The 8328-nt window shown below is 49.6% G+C and overlaps 1 non-coding gene across 1 annotated transcript; it reads right to left on the minus strand.

Moving 5' to 3' along the window:
- Positions 1 to 156: 156 nt before the first annotated feature.
- LOC122788516 lies at positions 157 to 310 on the minus strand. The gene has a single exon (XR_006362711.1). It is a non-coding gene; the product is annotated as a 5.8S ribosomal RNA (ribosomal RNA).
- Between the last annotated feature and the right edge of the window lie 8018 nt (positions 311 to 8328).

Below are 8328 nucleotides of genomic sequence, written 5' to 3' on the forward strand. Positions count from 1 at the left end.
CTCAGATGGGCTTTCCAGCTCGGAGCAGCAGGAGACTCTTCTCCTCCATCCGCATCTCTCCCTGGGGGGGACTGGGGGCCAGCAGCATACTCCCTCGACTTCCCAGCCACACCCTCAAAGGGGGCCAGACACCCCCGGGGGTGATGGAAGGCACAACGACCCTCAAACAGGCGTAGCCCCGGGAGTAACCCGGGGCCGCAAAGTGTGTTCGAAGTGTTGATGATCAATGTGTCCTGCAATTCACATTAGTTCTCACAGCTAGCTGCATTCTTCATCGACCTACGAGCCGAGTGATCCACTGCTCAGAGTCATAAAGTTCTCATTCGCTGGGGCACCACTGTCCATTTGACATCGCACCTCAAGATGAGCATGTGAGGTTTCAAAGGTGTTGTAGTGGGTGCCCAGACCGGGGTTACTGGCCCCACACCGCAAGACAGCAAGGAGTCCTGCAGTGGCCGGCGAGTGGCTACACCGGCGACCTTCCAGGTCTTTGAACCTACTCCCCACATGGAGGGGGGCATCCTCCACAGGTTCCCACGACCGACATCGAGGGGAGATGACTACGGTGTGCCACCCCCAGGGATGGACCTGCATAGCCAGAGGGGAGGCCACCACCCTCCTGCTGGGACAGCACCCTTTCCCTCCCCCTACCACACGGGGAGCCAGCCATGTCTGGGGTGCATGGTGGATCGCACCATTGGGCCAGCTGCACCCTCCACCACCATCCCCTCATGGCAGCAGAGGAGCACCTACACCTCCCACCACATGGACAGACCCCATCTCTCCTGCCACTATGAGGCAAGGGGGGGACAGACACCACCCCTCCTCTCACTCCCCTCACTCTCTCCCCCCCCCGGGAGCCATGGTCTCAGTCCCGCTGGCCTCCACCAGGGCACACAGAGAGATAAGAGTCAGAGAGAGACAAAGAGAGAGAGAGAGAGAGACATAGAGGGTCAGGGTGGCAGAGCGAGGAGATGCCCTGGTACCCACGGACAGCACCATCCCAGGACCCTTGGCATTAATGATCCTTCTGCAGGTTTACCTATGGAAGCCTTGTTACTACTTTTACTTCCTCTAGATAGTCAAGTTTTATCGTCTTCTCGGCACACCACCGGGGCTTTGACCAGCTCCAGTGGGGCCGATCCGAGGACCTCACTAAACCATCCAAATGGTAGTAGAGACAGGTAGTGTGTACAAAGAGCAGGGACTTAATCAACGTGAGCTTATGACCTGCACTTACTGGGAAATCCTCGTTCATGGGGAATAATTGCAATCTCCAGTCCCTATCACGAATGGGGTTCAGCAGATTACCCGGACCTGTCAGCCAAGAGTTGACACATGTTGATCCATTCAGTGTAGCACGCGTGCAGCCCCGGACATCTAAGGGCATCACAGACCTGTTATTGCTCAATTTCATGTGGTTGAAAGCCACTTGTCCCACTAAGAAGTTGGAGACGACCTCACTGGGCTGCATAACTAGTTAGCATGGTGGAGTCGCGTTTGTTATCAGAATTAATCAGACAAATCGCTCCACCAACTAAGAATGGCCATGCACCACCCTAGTTTTTTCTCTGACCATTATTCAGTTTCTGTTGATGTGATTGAATTTTGTAGAAAACTTAATTTAAAAATCTTTTTCTCTGATCAGGATCATTCTTCTACTCAAAGATCTGCTGACTTTATTTTTAGAAAATCAACATTTCAACCCCCCATGAATAAACATGTAGGGATCTTCCAACAAGCAGTATTGAAGGACCTACATTTTCCCCAGTTTGATACCAACATAGCCCAGGACAACATGACCTCTATGGAGAGACAAGCACTTTCTGAATTAAGACAGAACCATAAAATCATTATCCTTCAAGCTGATAAAGGGGTAGCAGTAGTGGTTCTCAACACTGATTATTATGTACAGGAAGGACTTAAACAATTGTTAGACACCAACTGCTACATGCACATGGGGTTGGATCCCACTCTTCGATTTAAACAGGATATTGACCAGTTTCTGAATGAGGCCTTACAGGAAGGTATTATTTCACAAAAGACGGTCCAACATCTTCAAGTCAGTGACCCCCAGAAACAGATTTTATATCTGTTACCCAAAATTCACAAATCCATTACTCATCCCCCAGGTAGACCCATTGTGTCGGGTCATGGATCTCTTACAGAACCTCTATCTGTATTTTTAACGCAATACCTGAAGCCATTGTTGCCCATGGTTAGAGCCCGTATACAGGATACAACTGAATTTCTTAACATCATTGCTGATACCTAACTCGATCTAGATTGGCTTATGTGTACTTTAGATGTGAAATCCTTGTACACTAGTATCCCACACTGGGCTGGTTTGCAAGCTTTAGATTATTGGCTTAAAAAAGCTGAACTCTATCCACCAGGATTTAACACCTTATTAGTATGTATGTCGGAGCATGTCCTCAACAAGAATGTTTTTTTCTTTCAGGGTGATTGTTATTGGCAATTGAGAGGTACAGCCATGGGAGCCTCCTTTGCCCCAATATATGCCGACTTATTTATGGCTTATTTGGAAGAATGTCTTATTTACGATCCCCTACATAACATTTATTTGGTTGAGATGGACATCTGGAGGCGTTACCTGGATGATTGTTGGATGGTGTGGCGTGTGGATGCAGTATATTTGCTGGAATTTGTTGAACATTTGAACAATAATATTTGGGGTATTGAATTTTCTATAACATACGGTTATTGATAAGATTCAGGGGAATAGACACAATCAGTTGGGGTGGCAGAGTATTCTTAGCCACAAAGAAAAATACTGGATAATACATCTAGGGGCCTTATTTCCACCAGGATTGAATGACCATCTATAGGAATCAATATACAAATAAATACATAGTATTTCAAGTTCTTATCTAGATGGCCATGTATCTAGATATATATATATATATATATCTTTATTACAAACTTATGCTTTGAATATTTATAAACATTCCATTCAGGATACTATATTTATTTGGAAGTGTAATTCACTATACAATTAAAGAATGTTTTATATGCTGCATATTGCAAATAACTAATTGTATATGTTAAGTGAAACTCGATTGTCATTGGCTATTGCTGTGTATATATATGGAGTTTTTCCATTAGTGAATGTGTTTTCTTTACTTTTCCTCACTGATGAAGGTTTCTTACCGAAACTAGTTTGAGGTTTTGAGATATAAGCTGTTGTACTATAGGAGGTACTATGGTGTTATTTTTGCACCTACTTTATTGCTAATAAAGCTTTTGGAACCGACTTGCTGGCCTTTGTTCGTTTCATGCACCACCACCCACAGAGTTCAGAAAGAGCTATCAATCTGTCAATCCTTTCCATGTCCGGGTCGGGTGAGGTTTCCCGTGTTGAGTCAAATTAAGCCGCAAGCTCCACTCATGGTGGTGTCCTTCCATCAATTCCTTTAAGTTTCAACTTTGCAACCATACTCCCCTTGGAATCCAAAGACTTTGGTTTTCCAGAAGCTCCCCAGCGGGTCATGGGAATAATGCCGCCAGATTGCTAGTCGGCATCATTTATGGTTGGAACTACCACGGTATCTGATCGTCTTCGAACCTCTGACTTTCGTTCTTGATTAATGAAAACATTCTTGGCAAATGCTTTCGCTTTCGTTCGTCTTGCACCAGTCCAAGAATTTCACCTCTAGCGGCACAATACGAATGCTCCCAGCCGTCCCTCTTGATCATGGCTCCGGTTCCGAAAACCAACAAAATAGAACCGGAGTCCTATTCCATGATTCCTAGCTGAAGTATTCAGGTGAACGGCCTGCTTTGAACTCTCTAATTTTTTCAAAGTAAACGCTTCGAACCCCCGGGACACTCAGTTAAGAGCATCAAGGGAGCACCAAGAGGCAGGGGCTGGGACAGGCGGTAGCTCACCTCGTGGCGGACCGACAGCCCGATCCCAAGATCCAACTACAAGCTTTTTAACTGCAGCAACTTTAATATATGCTATTGGAGCTAAAATTACCATGGCTGCTGGCACCAGACTCACCCTCCAATAGATCCTTGTTAAAGGATTTAAAGTGTACTCATTCCAATTACAGGGCCTCGAAAGAGTCCTGTATTGTTATTTTTCTTCACTACCTTCCTGAGTTGGGAGTGGGTAACTTGCGCACCTGCTGCCTTCCTTGGATGTGGTAGTCGTTTCTAAGGCTCCCTCTCTGGAATCGAACCCTGATTCCCTGTTACCCGTGTTCACCATGATAGGCGCAGATAGTACCATCGAAAGTTGATAGAGCAGACATTCGAATGTCATGTCGCTGCCACGAGAGTACACGATCGGCCCGAGTTTATCTAGAGTCACCAAAGCTGCCGGACTGAGACCCGGATTGGTTTTGGTCTGATAAATGCACGCATCCATGGAGATCAGCGTTCATCAGCATGTATTAGCTCTAGAATTACCATAGTTATCCAAGTAATGGCGGAGCGATCAAAGGAACCATAACTGATTTAATGAGCCATTTGCAGTTTCACTGTAGCATCCATGTGCACCGAGACTTGCATGGCTTAATCTTTGAGACAAGCATATGCTACTGGCAGGATCAACCAGATAGGAGCACCTCTGTGGGTGGGCAGAGAGCAGGGGCCAGCGCCCACACCTCTGCCAACAGGAGGGGACCCTCTCCCCATGGAGGGGGCACCCTGGGTGCTGGTCGTGGATTGGCAACTGCGAACCCAGAGAGCCACAGGCTGGCACAGTGCGCATCAGCGCTCATAGCCAGAGAAAAGTGGGAGAGTGCCCCCCCCATGCTTCAGCTGTGCACAGATACTGGGGGATGGCGGCCATGTCACAGGACTTCTTGCCTCTTCCCCGGCTCATCGGTCTCACCTATTCTTCCACCCTGAGGGGCATGGAGGGCTCAACACCCCCACCTGCACCTCACTCCCAGGGTGGAGAAGCTCAACCCACAAGCCATGATCCATAGAGTCATGCTGCAGAGGCCTTCCACCAGTGGGAGTCGGTCATGCCGATCGATCGATGGACAGTGAGTAAGGGCACCTCAATCCCACACAGACACCTGGCTGGACATCACCCAGGGCTGGGACATGGACTCTGACAAGACATCCCATCTTCCCCCTCCCTGGGCTGGGACGCAGACTGGGGCACTCACACTCATGCATTTTGACGGGACACCCCATCGTCCTTCAGCTCCCAAAGGCTGCCAAATCATGCCAAATTATGTGTGCCCACCAGCCCTTCTAGGGGATGTACCTACAGGGTGCAACCAGCCCCATGGAACTCCCCCGGCTGCTGAGGGGCAGATCTGTTCTCATACAGACTTCCAGCCTAGAGGAAGAGGCCATGAGTGCACCTCGACTTCACACAGACACCTGACAGGACATTCTCCCCCGGGGCTGGGGCCCAGACTCACACTTTGATGAGACAGCCCATCATCCCTTATCTCCTGGAGGCTGCCAAATCATGCTGGATCACACGTGCCCCCCCAGGCAATCAGGGGAGCAAGCCTGCAGGGTGTGTCCAGTCCCACGGAACACCCCTCGGCTGCTGAGGGGCAGATCCAGAAGGACTTCCAGCCAGGAGAAAGAGGCCCGTGAGGGCACCTCGACCCCACACAGACACCTGCAAAACATTCTCCCCTGGGGCTGAGACCTGAACTCACACTCTGAGAAACTCAGTCATCTGTTAACTCCTGGAAGCTGCCAAATCATGCCGGATCACCCATTCCCGCCAGGCGATCAGGGGAGCAACCCACCAGGGTATGACCTCCCCCACAGAACTCCCCTTGGCCACGGAGGGGCAGGTACACTCTCATATGGTCTTCTAAGTCCACCTCCTTTCCAATCCAGGGCTACTCTGGGGACTTTGCGATTTTTCGAGAATGCTTTTGAGAACGGGGCTGGGTCAGATGCCTCTGCCTGGCCAGGTGGTCTCCAAGCCTGCAGGCCTCCACACAAAGCTCCCTTAAGTACTTCCATAAGGGCCTACCATGGTGACCCTCCCCTTCGACCCTGCAGAGAGACCTTTTTACCTGGCCGCAGCTCAAGGCTCACCTAGGGGACCCCACCACCGCCTTGTCCCCTGCAGGCTGCCAAGCCGTGCCATTTTGCCGTGCCCTCGGATCCTCTCAGAGGGACCTCCCTCTGATCCAGGCCACCCTTGTAGAGCTCCCCTCAGCCGCTGAGGGGCAGGCATGCTCTCATCAGGACTTCCACATCCCCCTCTTTTCTGGTCCAGAGCACCATGGTCCCCATCTTCCCCAGATCTCCAGGAGGCTGCCTGGCTGGGCCGTGTCCCCGTACCCTCGGAGACCCTCAGGGGGACCTCCCTCTAGTCCCGGCCAGGCCCGTGGAACTCCCCTCAGCCAACGAGGGGCAGGCACACCCGCGTTGGGACTTCTGAGCCCACGCTCCTTTCCGGTCCAGAGCACCATGGTCCCCTTTTTCCCCAGATCTCCTGGAGGCTGCCTGGCCGGGCCATGTCACCATGCCCTCAGAGTCTCTCAGGGGGACCTCCCTCCAATCCGGGCCAGCCTCACGGAACTCCCTTTGGCTGCCGAGAGGCAGGCACACTCTCATCGGGACTTCCACGTCCCCCTCCTTTCAGGTCCAGAGCCATTCTGGGGGTGCTGTCAGGTACTGGGCATTGTCGGATGCCTTCCCCCTGCCTGGCAGGAGCACTCCTGGCCCTGCAGCCTTCCACCAGATGTTCCCTTGGAGACTTCCATTCCACTGGGGGGGTACAATCCGGACCCTCCCACACAGGAGGGAGCGCTCCCTGCCCAGCCCCTTTCCACCTCTATCCCCCTTCCGGACTTTCATCCTGGAGGCGGCTGCAGTCTGGACCCCCTCACCCAGGTGGCAGCTCTCCTAGCCTGGCCATTTTCTGCCTCTCTCTCCCTTAAGCACTTCCATCAAGAGGGACCCCCCTCATGGCTTCCACTTCTACCGAGGTGGGAGAGCTCTTTTCCTGGGTTACATACCGTATTTCTTTGTAAATAAGACCTAACCAGAGAATAAGACCTAGCATGGTTTTCCAGGGTGGTCATGATATAAACCCTACCCCAAAAATAAGCCCCAATTAAGCTTGTCAACAACACACGATGGACGTGTTGAATTATAATATAATATTATTGACACCCATTGACTGAGGTTATTGTACTCTGCTCACCATTTTCAGACCATTCGGACACCCAACTTCTTCTCTTTGCAGAAAGTCATAAGATTCTTTGTCTGGGAGTCATCCAAAATTCTTACTATAACCTTAACCATCACTCACAATTGACAGTTGAGATCCTTGGCCCATAAACACTGGCAGGTGTATTTTGATTGGTCAATGTACAAACAACGTGCGTAAAGCATGCGCACGTGATAGTGCATGATTGTGCTTGTGCCTTCTCTTTGTAAACAGCGCCATTTTGTGTTGCCACTCCGGTCTCATAAGTCTTCAAATTAACCCCCCCCCCCAGACAAGATGAGTGCAAAAAGAAAGAGCTATTCCGTCTCGTACAAGAAAGGAATCGTGGCAGACTCCCGGGGAAAGAATTTGACGGCTTTCTGCAAAAAGAAGAAGTTAGATCTCCAAATGGTCCAAAAATGGCATGCAGCCTACGATAACCTCAATCAACAGGCTAATGAGAGAAATACTAAGAAGTGCAAGTGTGGATCAGGTTGGCAACCATTATTTCCTGAGATGGATGACATAATCTGTGAGTGGATTGCTAACAGGATAGCAAGGCTTTGGTTGTGATATACAAGCTTTTGCCCTTTTAATGGCACCACAGTTAGAAATATCCCCAGAAGAATTCAAAGCATCACAAAATTGGCTGGATGGCTTCCTTCAGCAATATGAACTGTCTCTAAGAAGATCAACAACACTGCTCAAGCTGGAAGATACTGAAGTTATTAAACGTGCACTTGCATTCAAGTCCTTTGTTGATGGCATTGACTTTTCTAAATACCAACTCTCCAATATGATTGCTATAAATGAAATTGCAGTGTTTATGGACCAAGGATCTCAAACAACAATTGATCAGAGGGGTGGCTCGTCAAGCTACATTCCCTCCACTGATTATGAGAGTGCACGCATTACCTGTATTTTGGCAATTCATCTAGATGGAAGGAAAATCCCACCTCTAATCATTAGTAAGGGCAAGAAAAATAAGACTGAACATGGTTCATGCATTTACATTCTTGAAACCAAAAAAGCCTGGTGCACACAAGCAGCTATAAGGAAGTGGGTCGATGTAATGCTGCCACTTGTTTTGCAAGGTGGCAAAAGAGGTCTGCTAGTCTGGGATTCAGCCAGCACTCACCGCGCTAAAGAAATGAAGAAAT

This window comes from Protopterus annectens, chromosome 13.part0 (genome assembly GCF_019279795.1).
Source record: "Protopterus annectens isolate FY-2018-M chromosome 13.part0, PAN1.0, whole genome shotgun sequence".
Classification (NCBI taxonomy): Eukaryota; Metazoa; Chordata; order Ceratodontiformes; family Protopteridae; genus Protopterus; species Protopterus annectens.